Raw genomic sequence first — 25300 nt, forward strand, 5'->3', positions numbered from 1 at the left:
AAGTAAATGTCATTGACAATATGGTCCATGGAGTCACCAACAGTCAGACAGACTGAAGGACTGAACAACAATAATGTGTGTATATAGAACATACATAAATTCATTCAGTGGGTCAAATGGAAAGTAGAAAGTGAGCTCTAAATCTGCATTTTCCAAACTATTTTCAATGTCATTTAAATGAGGGATTCATGAGAAGATCCATGTAGTATTTTCCCTTTGCAATATTCAGGTTCTTGCTAAAATAAAATACTAATATGAATACTTCATCAAATGTCATATAGAGAGACATAACAAGAGATTCCATTGATAAAGTACTTTGAAGTTGTCAGATGCTTTACATATATTATTTCACTTGATCTTTAGAACAATCCTGGGTTGTTGGTACTCTGTGCTTATTATCTCCATTCTGAAAATGAGAACATTTGGGCTAAAAGGATTTGAGTGACTTGCCAAGGATCATACAGGCAGCCAGCATAAGAAGTAGTGATCTGACCTGGTTTCCTATGACTTCACTTTCAGTTACACTTGCCATCCTACTACATTCAAGATATATGAAACTATATGCATGGCCCAAATGCCAAAGTATTTATTTTGAAATACATCAGGCCAGACATGTATATATCTGATTTTTCAATATGCTATAAAACTATGTGTAAACTTTTAGTGCTCTTACAGAATTCTCAAGATAAAAATAATTTGAATGTATTATTATAAAGAAATATCACATACCACTTTTATCAAGGGAAGGAAGGATAATAGGTCATGCAACTCAAGCAACTTCAGAAAGCTTCATGATCATTGTGGTTGTGAGTGCAGTATTTCATATGATGGTTGATTTCACACAAAGGCATTGAAAGGCACTCTGATCTTCTTATAAGCAATCACAATCTTCTGGGCATCCTTACTTAAATCCTTTCAACCCTTGCCTTAACTTTTTCAGAATAAAAGATTTTTTTCTAAAAACAAAATGTCACAGAGAACAAAGTGCATGTTTTTTTTCCTCAAAAGGAACCTTAACATTTTCTCTAATAGTAACAACTGCAAAACTTTTGTCTTGTAGTTTTTTAATAGTAATTAAGCAGAGAATCCACACTATTAACCCATAATTGAAGTCAATGCTAGAATTGATTGGTGAATCATGCCTCCTCCTTGATGAATAAGAAGTAGCAAACTAGGAAAAACAAAGAGCATAGTCACATCATCAAAATCAATGAAACAATCTCCCTTCCAGTCATTACCAGCTAATAACTATAAAGTTCCATTTAGTAGTTTGGTATTTACGTATTTCCCAAGGAATGTAACAAAGTCTCCCAAGTTACCCAGACAGGGTCTACCCTTGGTGAATGATTTATTGTTTTCTAGTTCCATTCATTCAGAGCTTCTAAAGTACATTCGAAATTTCAATAATTAAGTTAAACACACACAAATTAGAAGTAATATACTTTGAAATCATTTGCCACAAGTTGTCATTCTTCTCTCTTACTGATTATTATTGTGTTGTTCTGAAAGGTTTATGTAGAAAAAAATAATGGGTTGTATTATGAGGGAGTGTCACAAGACAACTGTCATTCAGGAAAACTATTTTCAATTCCTCAACTTCCAGTTGGAAAACAAAATAAAACAAAGCAAAACACTAGAGCCAGCCATATTTTAAATGTCTTTGATTTCCCATGTTACAAGTTTTAATTCAAAACATTTGAGTAGTCCCACCATTGACACACACTAGCTCATGATGCTGTGCAATAACCCTTAACAAATTGATTGTTTCAAATGGTTAAATTGTGTCTAGAAGTTAGATGTTAAAAAGATAGGGATCCATGTGAGATCCAGAGTGACTTCAATATAAGAAATACTGGGCTGAATGTCCCAATTAGAACCTCTAGGTCAATATGTTGAACAACAGCATGGATACTTTTGGCAAAACACTCCAATATCTTTTAAAAGAAAAATCTATGGACAGTATGATATTTGTGGTCACCAAGAGTCAAATGGGGGGGGGGCAGCTGGGTAGCTCAGTGGATTGAGAGTCAGACCTAGAGACAGGAGGTATTAGGTTCAAATCTGGCCTCAGACACTTCTCAGCTGTGTGACCCTGGGCAAGTCACTTGACCCCCCATTGCCTAGCCCTTACCACTCTTCTGCCTGGGAGCCAATATACAGTATTGACTCCAAGATGGAAGGTAAGGTTTTTAAAAAAAAAAAATTTTAAAAAAGTCAAATAGGACTGAAGGACTGAACAAAGATATGTGCATATGTTTATATGCAAATTCATCCAGTGGGTCAATTTCTGAATATTCTTCCTCTTTCCATTTCTGTCTTCAGCAGTTTTTCTAGTTTTTACCAAGTCTGTATTTTCCTTTTTTACTTTAGAAAATCAGTCAGCCAGTCATCTTCATATGATCAATGGCAACATATATGCACATATTCACAGGCAAGTGTGTATTATATATTTGTAAATGTGCATGAGGCAGCTAGGTTGCTCAATAGAGAGAGTACTGGACCTGGAATGAGGAAGATCTTGATTCTAATCCAGCCTCAAACATTTATTAGCACTAAGTTTTCTCTAATTCTCCTCTCTACTTTAAATCTATGATTGTTTTTACTTTTCTAATAGCTTCTTAATAGATCTTAATTCTCTCTAATCCCTTATACATCTACTATATCCTTACTATTATGAGATTAATTTTTATTACATCCATTCCTCATGATATTTTCTGCTCATGCTCTTAATTGATTCTCTGTGGTTCCCAAGGTATGTGACACCTTATTTGTTCTGACATAACAGCCCTTTCAGAATTTGGTGCCAGGTTCGCAAGTTTATTTCATAATGATCACTAGGGTACATTTCACATTCCCATCCATCTCTTAAGGAATGTTTTGAAATTTTCAAAAGTTTTTCAACAAAGTTAATTGTGGGATTGTGGCTTAATTCAAATTTAACAAATTTACATTATCTAATACTTTTATACGGAAAGGAATTTTACTATGTGAAATCAGTGGGATGTTGTTTATGGAATAGTTCAAAGGAAATAGGTTTTTAATACTAGAAAGAATGTTAAAGATCTCTCCTTAAATCTTGACTGGTTTAAATCTCCCCTCACAAAGTCAAAGATTGCTGCAAGCCCTCATTACTTCACACTTTGTATATTTTTGTAGGCATCTAGCTAGTTTCTCCAACGGGTCTCTACCACTCCAGTTCATCCTTCACTTAGTGGTTGAATTAATCTTTGTGGAGAAGGAAGAAAAAGAGGAAGACATCCTGCATTTAAAGTAGGTGCAAAGGCCAGCCATCTCTTAACTTCTTACCTGGCTGCATTCCTCTGGACTTCATAATACCCTTATGCTCGATATTGTATTATAAAGGGAAGTTAATTTGTACACCAAGGCAGTCAAGACTTTCAGTATTAAAAGGGGGAAAGTGAGGAGAATCTCCCTTCACAAAGCAAGATTCAGGGGAGGCAGCTCATGTTTAGAGTTGGGTCAGAGAGAGAAAAGGCAGTTTGAAGATTTTCCCCCTTCTGCCTTCCCTCCTTAGCTAAAGCTGCTCTCCCCATTTCACTCTTGTCCCTCTTGTCACCCCTCCACTACTTGAGACCAAAGTGTCTCCCCTTGATCTGTTCACTCACACTTGGCTTGGGGAACAGATATATTTTAATGTCAACTCAATAAAGTAATACAAAAGGAATAATGGGCAGGGAAGAATGGGAAAAGGAAAATGGAAAAAACGGGGTCCCTGTCTCTATGTAACTCCTTTCCCCTCCCTCCTTGAGTTTTGGGGGAACTCAGACCTTGGCAACCTGAGCCCCATGAGAGAAAGTCAGGTTGACTCATCCCTGGGCAACAGGTACTGAGGTAAAGTTTGCTCAGGTTTCTCTTCAGAAAGTCCCTTCAATTGGGAAATTTTTGGGGAAGGATTTCCAGTCACCAGCAGGAAAACTGGGTAACCCTCAGAAGAAAGTCTTTTTCCTACCTTGTTTTCAGCTTCTCAAGACTGAGAGCAACCAACTCCTCTACCAGAGTCTTCTCCTCTACCAGATTCCCAAACTCCTGGGGCCCCTCTCCCATTGACGTGATAAATTTCACACACTCTTCAGCTTGGCACTTTTTCGTTAGTGCCAGCCTCTGTCACAAATCCTCCATTCGCTGTTGTTCATGTGGTGCCACCCTGACCCAAGCAAATTACTTACCTTCTATGTCTATTCTAATCTATCTGTTACTTATTGTTCCCATCTAATCTCCCCCCCTACCAAAATAATAAATTTTATCCTAATCTGTCTATTTGCTAATCTAAATTCCTATTTTATACTAAGACCGAGTTGTGGGAAAAGGGTTAGGATTATGTGCCAACAAAGTTTTACAATATAACAATTTCTTAATACAAAGGTTATTCCTGTTGCAATCAATATAAAATTTAACTCTTAAGTAAAATTAAACTATCCTATGCCTTATGCAATGCTAATTTCAATGTAACAATTCATAACAATTATATATATATTAACTTGTATCTAATGAAATCTGGTTTATTCTGTCCCTATGTTACCTCTCTAGTTACAACATTCCCTCTTCCACCCTAAAATATTCTATCCCTGCCTATTAATGTTTAGTATTTTAACTCTCTCCTTTCTATCTATATTAGTGGATTAGATCGTTATTATGCTATCTATGTAAATGTCTGAGTTTTCTACACATTTACATGTTACATGTTATTCATATACATATATACATATATATATAAATCCTCTGATAGTAGAGATTTATTTACAGATATATAATTTATTGGTTGTCCTTATTTATGGCACAGCCCCTAATGTCAGCGTGAAATCTGTTCATGTTCTAGATATGTTGTGGTGGATGCGTATTTATTCCAATGTGCATGTGAATGTACTTCCCTATATGTGAAGTTCATGTGATCATATCTTACATAATCCATTTTCCTGAAGTTCATTCCCCATAATGTCTTTGATTCAAAGTTCTTTCCAGTTGTCAGTGTGTCTTCCATCCTTTGGTGTTACTTGAAGCTCGTCACTAGTCCCATACCTTCTTTATAGGATACATACATGCCTGTTATCTTACCTTGAAAGATGATCTCAGGTATCCTGAACTACAGGATCATACATGTGTGTAAGATTAACGTGTGCATGCATTTAAGAGTGAATATGTTGATCCATGTGAGTGAAATTTTACACAGGATGTTTGTGCCATCTTCATGTGTGCAAGTGAGTTTTTTTATATAATGAATGTAGGTATCTTTCTTAATGTGTGATTGTAAGGCAATTATTCTATTCCTGTGTGGTTGATTGTAGAGGTTAATGATATTTTAGTCTAGGCTTGAGATGGAAATTTTGTTTATTGGTTTACTAATTCTAAGGGATTCTAAATCTACCAAAATAAACTCCCAAGTTCTGCAATGAAACATTTCTCCTGTGTTTCACAGGCTACAATAATCCTTCCTGATATAACTAACCCAAATTTATACTAGCTGTCTTGGGCATTATTCTATTGTGCATGCAATAATTTTTGTTTGGGTAAGATGCTCTAATAACATCTTGGATGTTTCTCATCTACAGTTATTGGGGTTCGTGGACTTGTCTGATTTTTTTTTTCAACCATGGATTGTCATTATGTGCTGAGAGGTTTTCCTGATTTGATTAATGTTTCTTCGTGTATCATGTGTCAGACCTTATGCCTAGTACCGTCTAGGTTCTTATAAGGTTTCGTGTTGTTTGCTACCCTATAGAACTCAAACTAGTCCTGGTAACAAGTCTTCTCAATAGATGGTTTCTGTTGTGTTATGGGATGCTCAAGGTTTGATAAAGCAGATGTGATAATAGCATTTCATTGTTTATCTCTTTGTTCTCTATCAAATTACTTCCAATTCAATGTCATTGTCCCCTAAGTCACATTTCCTACAAAATTCTTCATTACTATTGACTCCTGTGATATACAGTATTTCTTCTACTGATAAAGAGTTTCCTATGTTTTCAATTGCTTCACCAGAATCAGATTCAGAAAAGTTTGTTCTGAATTCAGGTATTTACTATGCCAAATTGTATCCCACTCATCTAAATCTTTATGAACTTTATCATAGAGCTTGAAGTACTGATAGTGTTCCTGTTCTTCATGACTGTTTTGGTCAACTATTATTGTACCATTTGGTACTGTATCATCTGGGTCTGAGTCTGACTCTTGGTCACTGATTTCTGTACTTTCCAGGTCTTTCATTAGCGTTTGTTCAGTGACTTGTTGTAATTCTATTTCAGGTATTGTTAAATCGGGTTTTGTGTCTTGGTCTGATCCTATTTCAGTGATTTCTTTATTTCCCAATTCTTTTTCTAGCTGTTGTCCAGTAATATGTCCTAATTCTGTGTTATGTGGTGACAAATTTGATTCTTGTGGGTTTGCTGCTTCCTCTTGTGAATCTGGTATTATGTTACTGGAGTGTACAGGCTTTACCATATCTTTTGGATCAGGTTCCTGTTTTTCTACTCTCTCTTGTGAATCTGTTGACTTTGAAATCATTTCCTATATGGTGAAATCTTCTGGGAATGACTTCAATACAGATCCACTTGACCCTATATTACTGAGAGTTTTGTAATTTTGTTCCCCCATTTCTGTCCCAAGATATGGTTCTGGAGTCTCTTGTAAATTAGTGATTATGGTGTTTGCATGCACAGGTTTCCTATTATCATCAGAACCTTCTTCTTGCCCCATGGTTTGTAATGCACATGTATAACTAGTAGATGTTTCAGGTTCTCTAGATGTTATCGGATAATCTACCATCGCCTCTTCAGTTATTCCACCCTCATTCAATGCACTATTATTAACTAGCTTTGTATCACTTTGCACCACTGCTGTCTGTGAGCTAACAGCTTGCTCAGAGGAAATGTTTGTGTTTGTGTTAATTTCAGTTTGAGAACTGTTTGGATGAGGTTTCACTATCAAAGACTCTTCTTTTCCCACTCCCTTAGAATGTTTTGCAGTCTTTGGTTCAGGGAATAGACAGTCATTGGAGTTTTGGTATTGATCTGTGCTAAACCCATCCCCAGAACTTGTATCTTTGAGTGTTATAAGATTTCGTGGGTAAAAGTCTTTGGCTTTTGGATTTAAGTTAGTTCTCCTCTCATTTCTCTTTCTTTCCCCTCTTAGATGTATAAATATATCAGCTCTAAAGTCTCTTGCAACAATGTCTTGTTTGGCTGCTTTGTCAGAATGATCTGGGTACTTATGTTGCTGTTTTAAAGATTTGCCAGCCCTGTTTGATTTCCCACTCCCTAGACCCATTCTGTAAGCTAAGAAATTTTCCAAAAAGGTTTTAATCTGTTCCTTGCTTTTCTCCATGCAGTTTTGTGTATCCATGTATTGTGAACCATAAATGTCATGTTTTATGTTTGCTATTATCTAGTATGCGGCAGCAGCCACACCCCAGGCAACAGCTTCAACAGGCCGGCTAAACCTTGTGAGAGTAGCCATCAGGTCGTCGACCCCTGGTGAACCAGGGCTTTGCTCACCCAGCATGTGAAGACTGCTTTGGCAGAATAGGCAGAAGAAACCAATAAGAAGGTTCAAAGGCTGAGATGGCGATGCAGCAAAGCACTGTGGAGTGCTTAGGGCGTGTTGGAGCACAAAAGACAACACGGCCATCCAATGCAGCTGAGGAAGTCTCCAGGTGTAACGACTTTTTGTGCCACTGGACCCAGGCTTCCAATGCCGAGAGAGTGGGACTGTCTTTGTGCATCAACTTTTCCACTTAAATCTTCATGCACAAGTGTCTTTGTGCACAAAAACGCACAAAGACAATCGTCATCCTCGGTTACCAAGAGACTACTACCATACCATTATCTGTGCAATTTCATTTTCCACCTCAATTCTAGACTTTTGTTTTGTACTTAAGTTGCTTCACTTGGCATCTTGCCCAACTATCTGTTTCTCCACCACTAAAATTTTAAAATTTCATTTTTCTTTTCTGCCATCTCCCTTTTTGCCCTTTATGCTTATGCCCTCATGTTTCCTCCCTGGGGTACCTCCCAAATTTGTCTCATTTTTAATAGATAATGGTAGAGCCTAGCATCATGTGGTATAATGATTATCCCTTGTTACAACTTCTAAATAATGTGGCTTTGCTCCAGAAGCTATTACTGCTTCAATGGATTTCAGGTCTGGGGTCTCCTGTTCTCTAAGTCTGCAGTGAGAGCAACACTGCTTGCTATTAGAGTCCTGTCTCCCATAGTTTTTGTTATTATATACTTTTCCCTGATAATATGCGTTTTGACCTTTCCCATCTCTCTTATTTTGGCCCTGTTCATAGCAATGTTTCATCAGACAGTTTCTTACTATGTGTCCTTGAACACAAAAAGCAAGTCCTGGTATATTTTTGCACCATTTGTTGACTTTGGGGTATCTGTCTTTACTGTGTGTTTTTTCTGTTAAATGTCTTAATTGTAGCCAGGTTCTTAACCTCCTCTAATTCTTTCTGTCTTAATATTTCAGAGGTCTCTTGGAGCTTTTTCTTTAGATCATCCCTTTCCCTTTTCTGATCTACTTTGTTATTATGAAGATAGGTGGCAATGTCCTAAGTTCATTAAGTGAGATGGTGTCAAACTTAGGGCAAAAGAAATCCCTCAAGAGCTTATCAGAGCCCTTGATAAAGTGTCTCCTCACATGTGCCTCTGATTCTTTTGAATCCGGGTTAAAGCCTAATAGTCCCTCAGTTTTTTCAATGAGGTGATCGATATATGTGCTTGGTTGTTCTTTTTTTTTCTTGAGATAATCTGTCAAATTTCCCCTATGCATTGAGTCTTTCTGACAATTGCTTCATTCCCTGCAATAGATCCTCATGGAATGTTGTTAGATAAGTCATTGATCTTGGATTAGAAAAATCCAGATCCTCAAATACTTCTTGCCAGCTTGTGAGTGATGAATCTTTTCTAATTTGCTCAATAACATTTTTATGTTCCTTGTGTATAAAAAGTTCAGATAAAAGAATTTCTACATCCTTAAAATCTGGTCATAGAGGCAAAATGCTCTTTTTAGTTCTTTGATTATGAGATGAGACTCTAATAAAAATTTAGGCATTCATTTATGTAAAGACTCTAAATCATGGGTGGTGAATAACTTAAGAATCTTTGCATGTAAAATGCCAGAGTTATCAATGACCTTAGCTACATCACACAAAGGCATAATCTTTTGAGCCTTTGATGCATTTGCAAGATTATTAGCAGATATATAGTAACTACATTGTCCTTATTAGTCTGTCCTATCATGTCCCCAGGCTCCACATTGGTTCCCTTCCCCATGCCTTGTTTTCTCTGCATATAATCCTGGCATACCTCAGTTATAATAGGGATCTGACCAAACAATCCTTCTAATCTATTATCAATGACTAAAGCATGTGCAGTTTTCTTTTGGAAGATCAGGTTGGCATCAGCTTTGATGTTAGTCACTGCCACAAATACAACATAGATTTGGGATATGATTTGCCAGAGGTAATTCACATCTAGACAATTCATTTGGTAACTGTATCCATCCCATATTCATATTGGTTAATGTCCCCAAAACATTGTCTATCATCCCTGCCACTGTATTATAAATGATACAATAGCCCCAATAAATTGTGATTATTCCTACCACAGCAGACTAGAATATTAGTTGTAACATGTTTCCCATTAGATCTTTTCTAGGATCTAACTGCCAGGAGTTAAAAGTTAGAAAATGGTTGTTGTCCCCACAAGCTTTGCTTCTAGCTAGATAGGATCTAAGATGGCTAGATCCTATCGCTGACAGCTCTAGTACAGCCTCCCTTTTACAATAGCCTCTCTTCCGCAGATTTTGTAACTCACCAGAGTGGCAGTTGGTAACTGATTTGTACTCCTCCCCACAAGAAATCAAGATGTTTTTGATCCTGTGTGGAAACTCCTAGGCAGAGTCAGTGACAATGGCTGTTAGCCTCAGGAGTTGTAATTGACAACAACTTCACAACTGACAGTTGATGACAGTTGGTGACAGTCACTAAAGCTTTTTTTTTTATTTTCATAAATGGTGTTCTTTTAAATCCGGGGTGCCACTGTCACAGTACCACTTCCTCTTCCCATTTTATAGCTTATTTTTGTGTGTTGTCTCTCTCCTTCCCCATTAAATTATGACTTACTTAAGGACAGGTACTATCTTTTGCCTTTCTTTGTATTTCCAGCACTTAGCATAATGACTGACATAGAAAAAAAATGTTACTGAGTGATTGAAAATTATATTCCTAAGTGACAGACTATCTGTATATTTATATCTAACTGTAATGAATAAAATTTAGGGGAGAGGGGGAGACTGAGGCAGGTAGAAATTAGTTTCTCTCTGCAAGGAATATATATTTTTTAGAGGTTTATTAAAGGTTAAAGATTAAGAATATACAAGTATGAAACATGTGCCTAGGCCAGAGGCCTAGACAAAATAACCTCACATCATGGAAGAGATGCCTCTGCTCCAAAAACGGAAGTCCAAAAAAGGCCGAGCCCTTCAAAAGCCTTTGCTTAAATATCTTCTTAATCTCGGCCCAGGTGAGATTACAAGGCATTCTGGGGAAGTGGAGCAAAGGCTCATGGGGATTGTAGTCCTGTATTCGAGTCTATTTTTTACATCCCCCCGTGTGATCATTTGTGGAAAAATTAATTTTTCCCCAAAAGGATCATAAAAACATAATAAACTTAAAAGATTACAATAGTGTGAGGATAAGAGAAAAAAGAATAAAACCAATAATTTCTGAACACATTGACAAAAAGCCGTTAGGGGGCAGTCCCCTTTGGCATAAAAGTATACATACAAATAAATGTTCAATCAACCACACCCAAAGTTCAATTTTGTGCAACTTGTGGTCTGGAGGCTTCTTCATGGTGGCTTCTCCAACAGTTCAGTTCTGGATTCAGAGAGGTAGCATCTTCTTCACCTAAAATTCTTCTCAAAAGGAATTTAAACTTTGCAATTTAAATAATGATATTTTTTACATTCCCCCGTGTTGTGGGTGATTGAAAGATTCAGAATCAGTTAGGGATGCATGGCTGAGGTATGAGGTATATGAATCAATTGGCAAGAGATATGCAAGGCTTTCTCACCAAAAAATGAGATCCATTTCCTCTTTGTATCTGGCCATGATCACTGTGAGTAGAAGGCAAATGAATTGAACAAGGTTAACAATTTTTTCATCTTTAAAAATACAGTAGTACAACTATGTAGTTACCAAAATCCCCAAAATTCTCAATAGCCCAATTAATTACAATAGCAAACAAACACACTTTCATATTTCACATAAGTTGCTGTATGACATTTTTAAAACCTATGAATTGATGGACATTTGTCACAATTTTTACAAACAGAGCAATCCTTCAACCTTGGTATTTAAACATATTTTAAAACAAAGTAAAACTCATCTTGGGTTTAGAACATAATCAAGAAATCTATATATCATCCTGGTAGAAGTAAAATAGTGAGCTGAAGAGCATAAATAAAGGGGTGCTCCTTGTTCTTGGAGGCTTTTCCCAAGGGTACAAATGCCCTGAAATTAACTGCCCAACTTCCATTCACATGTGGGAAGGTTGGGGGTTATAAAATACATTTCACTTCAGCTACTAGAATGGGCCTTACCTCGTGGTAGGGGCAGGCAAAAATAACTAGATTGTTAAAAAAAAAAATTCCAAAAATCATATTTAAAAACCCTTAAAATCAAATCATTTGAGGTATTTAGCACATTACATTTTCCAAAGGTTGTTAATACAATTATAACCAGTTCTGAAGTCCATCTATCCTCAGCAAAATAGAAAAAAGCTGTTTTTTCATATATGGGCTTATTCACAATAATATTTGTTCAACACAGTTATAGGGGAAAAACAACAGAATTTTAAAACTCAGTACATTCAAAATAAATTCAATCAACCTTCAGTTCACAGAATAATATTCAATCCAGTAATATATGAACTTAAAATCACAAAGTTAAACCTTAAACAAAACAATGCAATAGAATACAGAGATTTTTTTTTATAAACCATTGGAGTCTGAAATGCCTTAGAATGTAGCCTTTAGTCTCTTCAAAGTTCCTTGGGGTTTTTTTTTTTGTTTGTTTGTTTTTAATTATCCATTTAAATGTCTATTGTCCGAAGGTAGAGTAGTAAAGGCTAGGCTAAGGGGTTCAAGGGATCCGTCCAGGGCCCCATAGCTGAGAAGCATCGGAGGCCAGATTTTAACTAGAGACCTCCCGTCTCTGGGCCTGGCTTCCAGTTCGCTGGGCCACCCATTTTCCTCCCCAAAGTTAAAGTTGAATCTTTGGGCTGAGTCTGCTCCCAGACGGGCAGGTAAAATCAATGAAACTGCCAGAAGAGTCAAAAATCCTTTTAAACAGCCCATTGCTTTTTAGGTTTCTGTTTGAAAAGTCTGTTTCTTCTCTCTAGTCTTTTCTCTCTTTCCCCTCTCTGATCCCGCAGTGGCCAATACCCCCAGCCACGTGGAGGCTTAGCCTAAGGGAAAATCTCCTTTCCCTCTGGTCTCTGTATTCGAGTCTATTTTTTACACCCCTCTACTGAATAAATTAAAATCTCTCCCTATTACATGTAGGATAAAATGTAAAATGTTCTGTTTGATAATTAAAGCCCTTCACAGTCCTATCCTTTCCATTTTTCAGGCTTTCCTGCACTTTGGCCTCTTCTATGTAGATTTACAATTCAGCATCAAAGGAAGGTCTTCTTGCTTTTGCTCATATACAACATTATAATTGCCTAGTTGCATGCCTTTTCATCCCACTTTCTCCCTTCACTGGAATATTTGCCTCTTCACTTTTAATTCAAGATTTCCCAGACTATACTTACTAACTCAACTCAAATCCCAGCTTCTTGAGAAAGCCTTCCCTTTTCAGTAGTTCCTTTCACTACCTGCCCTCTCAGATTACCTTCCATTTACTCTTTGTATACATTGTATGGATTACATATATTTTACCCCTCCAAACCAGAAGTCATTGATTCCATAATTTTGGAGCATAATTAGAGATAATTAGAATCTGGAAGGACCAGAAGAACAATAAGAAAATTCTAAAGAGAGCATAGGAAAAGATGTATGTCAGTGTAAGTGATTTTCTTCATCATTCTCTGTATTTTATTTCATTTATTTAAAATATTTCATTTATTTAAATATTAAATATTTAAAAGAAAAAGAAAAGGTCCATATAATCACTAGAGTCTTCACCAGACTGCCAAAGGGGTCTGTCCATATTATTAACAAAAATAAATTTTAACATCCTTATTTTGTGGGAGTAAATAATGAGGCACAAAGAGGTTATTGGTTAAGTGGTCTGTGGGGGTATGAACAAATTGAACTGTTTAAATAAAAGACTTTCAATAAAATCTGACTCTTTATTAAGACTGAAAGGATTATAATAATACACAGCATTCCCCAACTGATAAATAGTCCAACAATAATAAGGAATTCTCAGGTGAAGAAATTAAAACTGTCATTATATGGGAAAAATGCTCCAATTAAATATTAGAGAAATGCAGATTAAAATAACTCTGAGTTACTACTTTGTAGCTATTATTCAGTCTGATGTATTATAATTATGATTACCCCATGTCTGGCCTATATGACAAAAAAGGAAAATTATGAACTTTGGAAGGGATGTGGGAAAATAGGGACATTAATACAGAGTTGGTGGAGTTATGAATTGATATAACCATCTTGAAGACCAATCCTGATCCATGCTCAAAGAATCATAAAATCTTTTCCTTTTGACTCATTAGATCCTTATCCCAAAGAGATTAGAGAGAGACAAAAAGGATCTATTTGTAAAAAATATATTTTGGCAGCTCTTTTTGAAGTGGCAAAGAAATGGAAAATGAAGGTTATTTCATCTATTGGAGAATGGCTAAAGAAGTTATACGTGATTATAATCATGTAATATTGTGTTATAAGAAATGATGAACAATACAATGGCAAACAAACCTGGAAAGACTTAAATGAAATAATGTGAAGTCAAGAGAACAGAACTAGGAGAAAATTGTACACAATCACAGCAATAATGTATGAGAATCAACTGTGAATATATTAACTATTATCAGCAATATAAGGATCCAGGACAGTGCCAAGGGACTCATGACAAAAAAGTCCATCCATTACCATACAGAGCGGTGTCTGAATGAAGATTGAAGCATATCATTCTGCACTTTATTTCCTCCATGGATTTTTCTCATCTAAATGCTAACTGTATGGAAATATGTATTATATGGTAACACATATGCAACCTGTATCATATAACCTGCCATTTTGGGAAGGGAGGAAAGGTGAGAGGAAAGGAAAGAACATGGATTGCAAAATGACAGAAAGCAATGCTTAAAAATTGTTATCAACATGTAAAAATATTTTTAAAAAACAAAAGGAGAAATAGACTTGCTTTGTTCCAATGTTATCTCAAAATTAGAGTTGTTAATCATTCAGTATGAAATTGCTTTTTTAAATTATAAACTCTTTCAATTTTTTCTGATAAGAGAAATTTTATTAACCACCACCTCCAAAAAAAATTGAATATACAAATGAGCATACAAAATGTTATGTGCAAGACCACAAACTCCACAATGTTTATAATTTTTAAAAATTTGTAAATTACATATATATATATGCTAATATAAATATCATATGCCTTTTATTTCCCTTCGAGTTTGTTTTACTTGGATATTTTTTCTTCTTGATTTTGGGAGTATTTTTTAAGTAATCATGGCATGTATTATTTCTATTCTCTTTTTATTTCTTCATATATTTCCTTTATTTCCTTTATATTTTTAATATTTGTTATTTCAATAACATAATACAATCCATTACATTCAAATATCACAATCTATTCATCCATTTCTCCCATTCATCACATTTATATTATTTCCAGTTATTTTGTCATAATAAACAAAGCTTCCATGAATATTTTCATATAAACACAGCTTTCTACCCTCTCAATAATACCCTTAAGGTCTTCCCAGAGCAATGGGATCTGTAGGTTAATAAGTCTGAACAGCTTTACAGCTCTAAATGTGTAATTCCAAATTATTTTGTAAAAAAACAAAAAATCACAGCTGCTCTAGCAATGTAATATTAGGCCTGTTTCCCCATGTTCCTAACAATAGTTAATTTGATCGTTATAGCCTGTCTGGTTCTCAGTTAACATTTATAATTAGGATTATATTTTCCTAGATTGGTCCTTAGGCAACAGACATAATTTCTTGCCAGGGCCATACTCTTTTTAAAACAAGTCTTTCCAGAATTAGTCATACTCAGTGGAACTTTTATTCTAGTGCCACAACCTCTCAGGAATACAGGATACCTCTACAGTACAATGAGTGTTAATGAAAGATTTATGCAGAACACTGTCTAAGCCATTGTTGTCCCAACAGAAACTGCTTGGATTATGTGTATATGCTTAGCCTTAGATCAACTACAAATTTCATGCAGGTGTGTGGGGGTTCGCCAGACATCTATCTTATTAATCTAATCTAAAGTTCTGTTCAATTCCTTAACTTCCTTGTTATTGATTTTTTGGTTAGATTTATCTAATTCTGAAATTAGAGTCCACCGTTATTATTATTTTGTTATCTATTTCCATCTATATTTCACTTACTTTTTCGTTACTTTTTCGTTTAAAAATCTAGATTTTATAGCATTTGGTGCACACAGATCCAGTGTTAATAATCCTTTTTCATTCATTGGAACCTTCCTCCCAACATAATATAGGTACCCTATTCATCCTTTCCAGTTATATCCATTTTAGCTCTAACTCTGTGAGTAGTCAATCATTACTGCTACCCCTGCCTTCTCTGGATCAGCTAAGGCCTAATATATTTTTCTCCAACCTCTCACCTCATTGTTTGTCTCTCATTTTCAGTGTTTCTTGTAAACAACATTGTCAAGTACTAGTTTTTTTTTTTTTTTTATCCTTTCTGGTATCCACTTTCTTCACTGTGTGAACTCATACCAATACACTCAATGTCTAGTTATCAGTTGGGCATTTCTACCGATTTCATTCTTCTTTACTGTTTCTCCTCCTCTTCCTTTTGTTAGGGTGAAGAGAGCCCCTGTTAAGCAGTATAAATGGGCTACCAGGATTTTACATAACCTGGTCTGACAGGGTATTCTCTTCAAGGCCAGAGAGCAAAAATGGCAGAGCTCTTAGACCTCGGGCCAGAGAGTAACCATTCTGACTGCTTCTCAGAGATAACAAGGTTTAATCATGATGATAACTGGGTATGGGATGAGGGAAGTGGGTTGAAGTTTATTCCCTCTACCTAATAAAACTCTACCTTGTTTTCCCACAAACTGACTTGAATGGCAAATCTCTAGTCCTTGACCTAAGCTGAGTCTATGCTAACTTTTCTCTCTGCCTGACAAATCCTTCTATTCCTAACTAAATCTGGGCTACATTCAAATAGGATCGAGTTTCTAGATTATAGATTGAATAGACCTGGAGACAGGTTTTCAGGAGTGATCCAGTCTCCCTCTGGGAATGACCCCCAAAGACAAATTGATGAGTTCAATCAGCTCCTTCTCAGATCTTGTTCTTCCCAGCATCACAGTAGAGTTATAAGTCTCAGATAATTTTAGGCTCTTGTCAAATTATCATACAGGAATGGTTTGTACTTTCCAAAGGGCTGAAGCAGGGTGTGAGAGCTGATTGTCTCTCCCGACTTCAGGAGCAACTCTCCCACTGGTCTATGGGAATTCCATCATCCCTTCTCCTTCCCCAAATTCTAACAGGTGTAACCCCTGTCAGTCTTGCTTCACAGCCTTCTATCACACTTTCTTAGTAACCCCTTTGCCTTCCTAAAATCTCTTCTTATACTTTCTGCCATATCCTTCCTCACATGTCCAATTTATTTTGACCAATACCTCTCCTACTCACCTTCCTTCACACAAATCTTCCCTTATTCTGTCCCTTTGCCCTCCTGGGACCAAGTTGGTCCACCTTTCCAAAAGTTACTCCCTAATCCCTTGGCCCTATAATAGGGATTATTTGAGTGATAAATGATAACTAAGATCAGAGCTGCCAATTTCCTCCCTTTCTCCCTTCTTCCTCCCTTTATCCTCCTTGCTTTTCCTCCCTCCTTGTCCCTCCTCCCTTCTTCCCTGCCCTTTCAGTTGATTCTTCTGTTGATCTCTCTCAATCAACTCAGGGTGAGTTTTATGATGTCTCAAATAAAATACTCTTTCTCTTCTCCAAAATTAAGTAAGGGGTTTATTGGGGAAGAAGAGAAAGATGAGGAAATGGAAGGAAAGAGGGTTTGGGGTTTCCCTAACATCAGAATAATTCTTAGGTTGGGAGATGGTGGAATATAGTTCAGATTGGGAAAATTGGTTAACAGGTCTGGAAATTCAGTCACTATAGCACAGCAGAAAAATCAGAGAGAGCTGTACTTTGGTCCTTCTTTCTTTCTGTCCTTAAGCCAAGAGACCCTTCTTCCTTTCTGTCTCCAAGGCAAAGAGAACCAGATTTCAGTTTGTCTCCTCCTTTCTCAACAGTCTTTTCTGGTCATCATTCCAATTAGAATGTTCTCTTGAGTGACATCTCAGTAGTCCCAGCTACTGTAGCTCTGTTGCAAACTTTTCCTTCCAAATCTTTCTTCCACATAGCCCTTACTTTTTATTTTATTTCTATCCACTTTTACCCAAATCCCATCCTTATTCCCCCCAATTGTGCCCTCCTACTTCATGATCTCTTTCCTTATAAAGGCTTTCTTAAATATGTTTTCTATTAATAACAATGTTACTATTGATTCAGTTATGGGTAATTGATGTCAAGAGGAAAATTTAAAGTTAGCCAAGAGGTGCCACCATAGTGTAATAAGACCAATTCAGTAATTTTACTATATAAATCATTCAGAATGTTGTATTGCTACCCTTAAAAATAATCTACAATAGAAACAACTTTAAGTAGCCAAGTCCATTTATGTAATTAAGAAATTATTAAGGGGGCAGCTGGGTGGCTCAATGGATTGAGAGTTAGGACAAGAGATGGGAGGTCCTGGGTTCAAATTTGGCCTCAGATGCTTCCTAGCTGTATGACCCTGAGCAAGTCACTTAACCCCCATTGCCTAGTGTAAAGTATAAAATGAATGGTTGGATGATGATTATATGAAATTATGTGATCACCAGTATTTGTTATATATTGAGTCAGAAATTTATTTATAAATATTTACAAGTAGAGATGAAACAATGAAGAAGAGAAATGCGAGGGGGATAGAGAAGTTATCTATCCTATCAATTTAAATGTTCTGCTCTGGGTTGGCTTAAGGAGAGATTAATTAGCTCTCAACCGGAAAAGCTGGTAGTGAGTTACCACTCAGCCTTCTCCAAGATGGAAGCTAGTCTCTCCAGAAGCTAGGGAAGGGGTCAGCCTTTTACTCACCCAATGAAGTAATCCAAGAGTCAGAGTCCAAGTACAAGTTGATCTCCAAGTCCACAATCCAAGCCATAGTCTCCAGTGAAGCATCTCAGAGAGGTTTCAGAATGTTGACTAAACTGAATTTTCTCTAATTTACTACACTTAACCTTACAATTAAACATATAATTAACAATAATTAATAAATATAACTCACCTAGCTCTACCAACTTCTTGGTTCTTGGTTCTTAAGGAATGTTTAAGGGGATAGAAACAAGAGGTAAACATCTAAATATTTTTATTTTATTAATGGGAATGGGATAGGAATGAGGGTAACAAAGGAGAAGGGAAATTTCTTAATCTTATCCTCAAAACTCATTCCCTTTAATGAATATTCTATTGGGTAACTTCCTATGCTAAAAAAGTTAAGTTCCCCCCAAGCAGAACCTCACAAACCGAGTGCAGCTATGGCCAAGATCCCAGAGGTAAAATCCAAATATTTTCCCAATAAAGATTGATGGTCTTTTCTTGATCTTTATTCTAGCTGCCAGCAGATTATACAAGCAGTCTCTCTCCTTAAGCTCGTATCTCACAAGGGCCAGATATCTTGTAGATAGGTGGAAATCACAGCTACCATCAAAATCTTCAGCAAGAAATCTGTTTTCACTTGGGACCACACACCCTTTGGAATCTTGACCCAGGTTTTCATGTGGTTCTGAGTCACATGCTCCTGACAATCATTTTGCAGTCTTTTCTCTGCTTACTACACTTCCCATTACTTTATCCCACAACTCAATTGTCCTACCTTTCATATGTTCCTTTTAAAATAAATAGGTGTTTACTAGATCAGGTGCCTGCTTCATAGTATCCAAGAAGAGAGACTTGGAGTTTGGGGGGAGAAAATTACACTTTTCTACTCAGAGAGAGAGAAGCTGTCTGTCCTATACCTTATTTCAACCAAGTCTCTGAGGGAACAGTAATCTGTGATTTTGAAGGCAACGAGAGTGGGGTTTACCAGGGAAAGAGAGAGAGGAAAACCAATCTATCCCCTCTCCCAACCTCTTGGCTCCATTTCATCTCTACCACACTCTGGTCCTGTATTCAGTTGTGGAGACTCCATTTCTCTCTCTCCATTACAGTACTAAGTGCCGTATTTAAACTTTTGTTAATTCAATTCAAAAGTAGAGGAGGAGGGGGCAGCTGGGTAGCTCAGTGGATTGAGAACCAGGCTTAGAGACGGGAGGTTCTAGGTTCAAATCTGGCCTCAGCCACTTCCTAGCTGTGTGACCCTGGGCAAGTCACTTGACCCCCATTGCTTAGCCCTTACCACTCTTCTGCCTTGGAGCCAATATACAGTATTGCCTCCAAGATGGAAGGTAAGGGTTAAAAAAAAAGTAGAGGAGGGGGAGTTAATCCTGTCTTCAGTCTAGTGAGGTACTAAGTAGGGGTACTTAACTCAGGATAGACAATAAAGATTCTCTTTCACACTAGCCCTTACTGCTCTTCTGTCTTAGAATCAATACTCAGATGGAAGGTAAGGTTTTAAAGTAAAAGATATTATTTAATAACAATGAACAATAGTCCATAAAAAAGAAATTGGAAAGCAACATATCGATACTGCATGTTATCTCACATATATAGAAGCTACTGAGGGAATCACTAATGTGGTTTGTCTATTTCACTCAATAATTTTAAAGTATATTAGTAGAACTAGATCAATAACATACATAAATATTATTAGTATTGAATAATGAAACTTTTAAAGCATGAGGATGCATTTTAATAATAACACATTTTTGGCTCTAAAATGGCAAAAAATTTGTTATTTGTATCCCTTGAAAAATAAATAAAAATTAGCTAAAATACTACAAAATTAGAAATAATAAATTTGTGGTTTATTACAATAACTATATAGTTCATATGGTGGCTAAATGTATACATCATTAAATTTGGAGTTAGGAATAAAGAGGTTTAAATCCTGCTTCCAACACTTACTGGCCTTGCATTAAAGGGTTAGTCACTTAACTACTGTCTGCTTCAGTTTCATCATCCTTAATACAGGAGCAATTGTAGAAACTATCTCCTAAAGTTGTTATGAGAATAAAATGTTAGAATATTTGCAAAACATAATGCAAATATAAAGTGCTATGTATGTTAGCTATTATTATTACATAATTTAAAAACAGTAATAAATCTAGGAATTTTAGTTATATAAGGATACCAATACATGGTCTATATACAGTATCTTTGACTCTTCAAAATAATGTCATGATTCTGACCAACAGGGTCATCTTATGTATTTGTATAAAATTTAATACAATAGTGAAAAATCATTATTAAATAAATAGAAATATTTGAATGGTCATAACCTGGTCTTTATAATATCTCATAGATTATATAATTTCAGGGGTTGAAAGATGCAGTAGGGAGTAAAAGGAAGCCAGGTAAGTCAACAGTAAGAAAGGAGGAAGAGCATTCCAAGCATAAGGGATAGCCAAAGAGAATAGCCAGGAGCTGATAAATGGAGTATATTTTCATGGGACAGGCAGGCTGGTGTCACTGGATTGAAGAGCATGTATCAAAGAGATAATAAAAATGTCCTGACCTGAACCTTGCTGATTTTTGCCAGTTCACTCTCTTTCTATCTCCATCTTAGACAGAGCTTTCATATATTTAAAATACACAAGAATACACACACATGCACACACACATGCATGCACACACACACTATAAAAACAAAACATTTGAGTTCCAAAGTTAAATTTTACATGCATCTTTCATTGTTTAATTTTCTTAACAATGAATTTTCCAAAAATAAAATTTGAAATGTAAAGGGAATTGAGTTAGTAAGCTGTTTTTTTTCTGTGAAGGTCAAGGAGAATGAACTTTTCAAAAGGATGATACAAGTATTACTTTAAGATTTTTCAGATTTATAATGTCAAAATAAAAATGATTTTAAAGTTTTTAAAATTCATTTTCATTTATTTTCTAGATTGCCTCTGTAAATAGGGGAAAATACTGGGAAAATTTTAGATAATGTCTAGTGTAAAGCAATTACAAAATATGATTCCATTACCCCCCAAAAAACCTAATTATTTGTATGCCAGATAGCTCAATGTTTACTTGAAATTTAGGTGTAGATAAAATCATTTTGAACTAGAGCAGGAAAGAGGGTAAGGTAGAAAATATCCTGGAGTATTGGGAAATGGAAAATAATATGCAAATATAAGATAGCTGGCAAAATATGATCTCTAGGACTTTTAAAAGATAATTCTAAGCTTTCAGGAACTCCATTGACAGTTCCAGCTGGCATGCAGCCTATGTCCTTTGCCTCCCATTGTTGTGTTCAGCTTAGATCTTAAGGTTTATTAGCTGATGGATGCCTGCTGCCTGTCTTATTGGCCTCTATGAATCTGTGACAAGTTAGTTGATTAGGGTCACATTAATCCAGAAAGAAGAAATTGGTGTAGCATTTATTTATCATGTGGCTTTATGTAAGATGAAACATTTAAGAGCTATTTCATTTAAAAGATAATACCTATGAGTAGGCTAAATATAAACCTACATAGTTGTTTTATTTCAATCTATACTGAAGTCACAAGTTAATCAGTGGTATTTTTATCCTTGAAATTGCATAATGGCAATATAGAAATTGCATTGTTATTTTTTAAAATAAATATATATGACAACAAAAATAGATGTCAGATGTTAAAATGAAGTTTTTATTTTTAATGGAGAAATATTTGAGTACACAAGAGCCATTTTCTTAAAACAGAAAACCTGGCACAATATTAAGGGGAAATTTTTTTGGATCAGATGAAGAGAAAACAAATGTATACATACACAATACATATATACATATAAGAAGTTATTCATTGCTTTTTTGCAATGTTTTCTCTGGTAACTCCCATTCATCATAGACTTTATAGGTGTTTCTGGTAAATAAGTTATAGGGATATATAATTATAACACAAAGTATTACATTATAAGTTCAATTATGTTAATAACAAAATATTAAGCAATATTTGATGGGAAACTAGAAAAAGTGGCCTCCCAAAACAAAACAAAATAAAAATTTCTGGATGTGATTTCTCAGAGAGATAGTCTGTGATACCAGGATCCATGGTTCTATGTTCTTCCTGCTATATTTTAGATCCTCTTTTTATATCTTCTCTAGCTCAGATGTCCTTGGGACACTTCTTGCTCCTACACTCTAACTCTCATTTGGAAGAATCATCCTTTGATATCTTTGAGGCTTAAAGAGATGAAAATAACAGAAATGATGAGGAAAGAGAGTAAAGATTTTTCATTCTTTATTTTTGTAACCCTGCATATATACTTTTTGATTTATTGATTGATGAAATTATTTATTGATGAATCTATTGAATGGCAAAATCAATGGCTGAGTGCTAAAGCCCAGTGCTTCAAAGAAGGGGGAGGGGACAGAGACAGAGAGAAACAGAGACAGCAACAGAGACAGAAAGAAAAGTGCAAATTTGTTTTTGCTCTTATCAATTTTAATTTCAAATGAGTCACTTGTGTATATGGTAAGAGAATGGGGAGGGGAAGAGGATGAAGGAAAAGAATAAGAAAATAAGCATTTTAAGTGACTAGTATGTGCCAATTGCTGTGTTAAACACATTATATATATTAGCCCATCTGGTCCTCTGATAAACCTAGGGAAATTATAGCTATTCTTATCAGTTTTATACAAGAGGAAACTGAGGCAGACAGAAGTTAAATAACTTCCCCAGGGTCATAGAGCTAGTCGGTATCTGAGGCCATATCTGAACTCCTATCTTCCTTAATCTAGACCCAGTGTTCTATCCATTGTGTACCTAACTATCTCTAAAAACAAATTATATTTTAAAAGATTATGACCACAAACACTAAGACCAATTTGCAATGGCAGGAAATGGGTGTCTTTTTATTTTTTCTTTTCATTTTTATGTTTTTTTAAGAACTGATCCTCTTAAGGATTTGTGTGAAATAGTTACAGATGTTAAGGAAAAAGGTTGATTTGGGGCATATATGTCAAACAGTAAATGGACCATCAGGGCTAAAGGACCTGGGTTCAAATCTGACCTCACATACATTCTAGCTATGTAATGTGACAAGGAAATCACTTTAAAAGACTGATATATATTAATTTAAGGTCGCCAAGGAATTCAGCTATGTAATTCCTAAATGAAAACTCAAGTCAGCAGTCAATCTTTTATGGAGTTTAATTACAATAGGAGGAAGAAAGGAATTAGAGATAGAGAGAGAGAAAAGGGAGAGAAGGGAATAGGGCTTAAATACCCCTTCTGTTTAGGCTGGGCCAAAAGGCCCAAGCCCTTAGATAGCTGGGGCAAAGAAAAGAGATCAGTCCCTATCACTCACGTGACCAAAAGGGAGAAACAGTCTCAAGGGCCTCCACCTCCAGCTTCCTTCAGAGCCAGCTTCTCAGAGCACAACCTCTCAGAGCAAAACCTCTCCAACCACCTCAGTCCTCAGACCCCCCTATCTTTAAGGAAACCATCCAAGTTCTCTCCCCTCAGTTCTCACATCTACCAATCACTGTCCATGTCTTCCCTGTGCCAATGGTGGCTCTAGCTTAACTCAGGACCGCCCAGAGGTCTGTGGCTTTGCACATGTCTGTTGAATGTCATATTCTCAAATAATTAAATCTTGATCCTTTGCTGCAGCCCTTCCTAAATCCTGTTACCCTGAGCAGGGTGGAGATTGGAAGTTCCAAGATCTGGTTCTGTCATTCCAAGTCTCTCTATTGTATCAATTCTAAAATCAATCATGACTCAAAGAACTTCCTGTTCTATGCTTAAGCATATGTCAAAACCCTTTCCATTGTTCAGCAAAAGGTTTCTGTCCTAAAGTAATCTTAAGTAGGGAGGAGAAAGATCCTCCCATGCCAATGGGGTTCACATTCCAATAGAGTTCCCACTATCAGTAGGAAATTCCCTACAAGCATGAAACCTTCCAATGGTGAAATTTCCAATATTCACAAGTCTAAGAAATTTTAAGGTTTACACTAGGCAGGTGGAGGAAAAGATAACAAGTTCTGTTTTAATATATTGAGTAAGTAAACATGTCAGAAAGGCAAAGGAGATGCCAGATTGCAGAGATAGAGGAAGGAAAAGTAGATTGGAGAATTATCAATATAGACATTCTCTACATTAAAAGAAGAGTAGAAAATGATTCCTTTGAATATTCATTTTGTTTTATTTAGACAATTATTTTGTACTATTTTTTAAGAATTATTTCTGCTAGGGTGCTCAGTATTTCTTTCTTTAGGTATTCCTATCTTTGATTAAATTTTAATATATTGGATCATTATGCTTTGTCTTAACTTTTGGAATTAAATCTAATGTGCACATCTGATTGTGTCTAGCTTTTTTCCTTTATCAACACATAAACATCTGTTGAGTGGAATATAAACTATTTCTCATTCAAAGAATGAATAAGCTTTTGGGATCCAATCATAAAATTTAAGGAGTCTTAAATATTCACAAAAATAAAATCACTTTCTTATACTAAATATTTCTTTGGAATGGCTACTCAGTGAAATTTGAGTTTTATAAGCATATTTCTAATCCATAAAGGTATAAAGATGCAAAGTAATATCACAAGTAGGGTACAGCACAAATCATTTCAGTTTCTCTGGAAGTTAAAGATAGTTGAAGTTTAATAAAACATGAATTCTAATAAATAATCTGTTAGAAGTATTCTGATGCCTAAAAATGTATATATCTCAGTTCTAAATGTTATTCTAACAGAGTAAAATAACTTTCTGAATAGAGAAACTATATATTTACTTATTGGTAAATTATTTCCAACATATCATTTACTATTTTCCAATGAGTTAATAAAATGGTAAATTGTTATATTAATAAATACAATCCATTAGCCATTAATTTTAAATAC

The sequence above is a fragment of the Monodelphis domestica genome, chromosome 7 (assembly GCF_027887165.1).
Source record: "Monodelphis domestica isolate mMonDom1 chromosome 7, mMonDom1.pri, whole genome shotgun sequence".
Classification (NCBI taxonomy): domain Eukaryota; kingdom Metazoa; phylum Chordata; class Mammalia; order Didelphimorphia; family Didelphidae; genus Monodelphis; species Monodelphis domestica.